The sequence below is a fragment of the Danio rerio genome, chromosome 24, assembly GCF_049306965.1.
Source record: "Danio rerio strain Tuebingen ecotype United States chromosome 24, GRCz12tu, whole genome shotgun sequence".
Taxonomy (NCBI): Eukaryota; Metazoa; Chordata; class Actinopteri; order Cypriniformes; family Danionidae; genus Danio; species Danio rerio.
Genome location: NC_133199.1, coordinates 30142490 through 30147132, shown reverse-complemented (window position 1 = coordinate 30147132; position 4643 = coordinate 30142490).

Sequence of the window (4643 nt, the reverse complement as noted above, 5' to 3'; positions counted from 1 at the left end):
TTTTGATCCTCAATTAGTCTCACACAGTCAGGTGACACAATTTCACAGGTCAGAATTCAGCAAGCTTGAACTTTGCAACACAGCAAGCTGCGAAACTTGACGCACAGATTTGCATTTCCGGTCTGACGCATTCACGTGCATATGAATGGAAGTCTAAGGGGAGAAAAGTCCAGTGTGACCGCAGCTTAATGTCGCAGTCACACTAAGGGTTTGAGCACGTGAAAATCTGTTGTACAGTACTGCAAAAAGGGAAGGGATTAAACAAGATGATTAGACATTAAAAAATGAGTAATTGTTCCATATTTCACCAAGCTTGAACTTTGCAATGCAGCGAACAGTGAAACGCAAGCTCGTGCAACAAGTTTCACAGTTGATTGCATTGGAAAGTTCAAGCTTGGTGATCTCTGACCTGCGAAATTGCATCAAGTGGCTTCGTGAGACCAATCAAAGTTCAAAACATGACCTCTCTGTACAGAAATTTCAAATATGGACCAATCGCTCGCTTTTTTAATGTCTTATCTTGTTAATTTACACTGCTTTTCGTAGCGTCGTATGACAGAATTTCGCATGCTGAAAGTGATGTCTGGGAGTTAACTCAGATTGGATGCAAATAACATAAAACCACAGCTGCCGAATTCACTACAGAATTAAATGTGCACCTCAAAGTCTCCTGCCCACAGGGTCAATATAGATGGCTGGGCTGCTGTGGCCAAACATTTGGTCTCTTGTGCCAATGACAAATGACAGTTTCGATTGTGCCAGCAGTGACAGTCTTGGGCTGTGGACAATTTAAAACATGTAATGCTCAAGATGAGCCCCCCTTCACTGTCTTTCCCACATCCAGGAGAGTTACGAGTTAAGCATGGGGGTGGATCAGTGATGGTTTGGGCTGCCATAACAATGCAATATCTATTCCCTAGGGCCAAATACTTGTGCTAGATGGGCGCATCACTGCCAAAGACAACCGAACCATTCTGGATGATCCCACTATCCTGAAGGCGGTGCCATGTATCAGTATTATAATGCAGCAATACAAGGCAAGACTGGTGGTGACAGAGTGGTTTGATGTACATGACAGTTCAAGAAAGAAAATTCTCTATTGCCTACTCAGTCACCAGATCTAAATATTATTGAGCCACTTTGGGGTGTTTTGGAGGAGCTAGTGAGAATTTTTTTTTTCTCCACCAGCATCACTTAGTGACCTGGCCAGTGGCCACTATTCTGCAAGAAGAATGGTTCAAAATCCCTCTGGCCACTGTGCAGGTATCTCTCATTCCCAAGACAAATCGATGCTGTATTATCCACAAAAAAGGAGGCCCTACATCATACTAATGATTTAGTGTGGTCTAAAACCAGGCGTTTCAGTTTTCAGTTTCATTGTCTAACCCCTGTCTATTTATAAAATACATAATCTCATACCATTGAACAGTTAAATATATATTACCTACAATAACCACAGCATACATTCCCAACTGAATAACATAAATACAATCAATGCTTTACAAGGTGAAAATATCAGGTTGATTTATTTGAACATTTAGGCTGAATGTCTTAAGGCTTTAAAGTAATAAGTGTATTGAAGTGTCCATTAATTTATGTACAACATAAATAAATGCTTACAGTGCAGGATTTGGACTTCATAAATTACTAAGAGTAAACTGATCTATACCTTGTTTCCCTAACCACAGCAGTTTAAAGGAACCCTTGCTTTTTTTTAAAAGAGGCTCATTTTGCAAGTCCCCTAGAGTTTAACAGTTTTACCATTTTTTAAATCTATACAGCTGATCTCTGGGCCTGGCAGGAGTACTTTTGAGCTAAGCTTAGCAAAAACTATTGAATCGGATTAGACCATTAGCATCTCACTCAAAAATTAGCAAACAATTTTGATATTTTTCCTATCTAAAACTAGACTTTCCGTAGTAACATTGAATACTAACACAGATGGAAAATTAAATGCTGTTATTTGCTTAGTCTATATGGCTAGGAACTAGGGGAGCACGGGGGCACAATGTAATGCAGGGTTGAATGTAACCGAGTTTTAAGGTATTTGCTCAGGGTTAACGATGGCCTGCTTCTGCGAATTTTGGATGAGAAACAGGAGAAAACATTTTTGCAGCATAAAAATATGTTTTAATATAGTCAATATTTTTTTATTTAAATTGGATTTTATTAAATTTTTGGATGTAAAAATTTGTATTGTTGTGATCACCGTCTTCTAGGCTAAAAGACTAAACCAAATTGACAGATGTAAAAAACACACAGTGACTGCTAGCCAGTTTAGAAGAAAACACGACACAGCGGGGTTGGTTGTAACAGGGTGTTACAATTAAGCCACACACTGTTGGACACCAATTAAACTAACAAAATATATATTTCTTAATTTTGAGTGTAATGTTGAGAACTTTTTAAATAAAAATATTTTTAACAAAAAATATTTTAATATAAAACAATTATTGCAAATAATTGCATTGTATAATAATGGATAAATGGATAACAATGCAAATAGATTCAAATGTGTTTATCCAATAAAATTAACTGTGTGAAATCTGCCTTTTTAGGCATGTGTTACAACTATCCCTCTGTCTGTTACATCTTGCCCCACAAGTGAGGTAAATAGTAAAATTTTTACTCCTGGCACTTTTGGCAATACTGCACAGAAACCATAGGTCTGGCGATAATAATTTTAGTGCTCATTTGTAGGAGAGGCTTGTGTGTTATTAATAAAAATTTTGGTTTGTCTAACTCTACTACTTTGTTCATTATTTGAACAAAACTAAAAAGTGTTACTTTGTTCCCCGCTCCCCCATATGCTCCCATTCCGTTGTAAAACTCAAGGAAATTTGCTGCAGTACCAAAGTTGCAACAGGCGTAATCCTATTACACAATGCTTGACAATATATTTGAATCCTCTTACAAATGTCTGAAAGATATTCCAGAGCTGTGTTTTATCTTTGGATTTAAAAATGGTAAAACTCTACTGTTTGACTCTAAGGGACTTACTGTATCTTCAAAAAAGTGAAGTGTTCCTTTAATTCTGCCTGGAAATATCCTTGCTTCCATTTTTGTTGCAATTATAAGTTTGCTAATCTGTTGTAAAGGTTCTTTTTTGTTCAACAGAGTAAAAAACTTACAAAAGCTTGAAAAAAAAACTTGAGGGTAGATAATTATAATTTCTGGGTGAACTATGCATAATGGAAAGAACTTTTAACACAATGTAATTTAAAAATGGAGATATAAAACTTGAAAAGGCCATAAAAGGTTGTTGGTTGTTGTATACACAGATTCCATGTTTATGGGACCAGGCAAAGCTAGCCTTTGAGCTTGCTGCTAATCTCTGGTGGAATTGTGTTTGGGGGACAAATTCTGCAATTTAGACATGTTTGTTTAATATGACAGACTTTCTTAAAGTCAAAAAATAACAAATGGGTTCAACATATGCATATTAAATCAATTAACTTTTCAGGTTTGGCTTAGAAAGTATATATTTTTAATTTTCATTTCATTTCAAATCTCAATTTCCCATAAGCATACAATGAAGCCTTTAACCCAACTAATGATTAATATTTGTAGCATACAAAATGTACTGAATGGTTATTCATTTAGGAAAAGCGAAGTAGATGGTGTGGTAAAAAACAATAAAAAAAAACTGATCAGATCACAACTGCAACTTCATTTGATACATGTTAATACATTTTACAGTCCATGGTAAAGACAGATAAAAAAGCTTCCGCTAAGAAAAATAGTCCTCGACAACCCTGAAGATATGTAGCTCATTGTAGGCATAAATAAGAAAACTCCTCTACATAAACAGTTCACATTCATAAAACACATTTTTCCTTCGGTTCATCGTCACCCTTATTGGCTGGTTTGTTCAAGCGATATTTTATTGTTAACTAGACTACTGTTATCTTTTAGAGATAAATAAAAGCTCACCTATAAAACGCTGATATCCGTTTGGCAACAAACAAGCCTGCCGACAACGCGGATTGATATATGAAATCAGTTAGACCTACTCAGAAAAACAAAGAGTCTGACCATTTCCGCCTTGCTTTTATGGTAAATTATTTAAAAAATAGTCAAATATAATAATAAGCACCCAGTTGTTATGCTTCATTGTAAAATTGTGGAACAAGGGGCCACAAAAATGCTTTGATAAGTAATTTTATCAAATTATAACATCATCAACATCATGACATGCTACATCATATAGTCAAATTTAAATTAATCACAAATACATAGCATACAGTATGCCAAAATAATGGCAAGTTTATGAGTTAAAAATAAATTATATATTTTTAATCAAATCTTTATTAATTTCCCCCTCAAATTTCAAGTTTTATAATTATTTTATTTTAATTTTTTTCTTGTGGCAGAAATGGGTTTCAATGGACAATATGATTTCATTAGTATCATGGAGAATAAATTCATGATTTAAGAGTCTTGTGAATATCAAATATGAATCAAGCAGATTTGAAAGTCCTTTATTATTTAGCATAACACTGACATCTAACGGTGGATTGAAGTAATACAGGTTAAAGAAACTGATATTGGGCTCAGTGGGCCCCCTTGGGCAGCTCCACATGCAGACTTAGTGGCCCCTTTGGTGCAGCTCCGCCTCTACATTCAGTAAATCCATGATCACA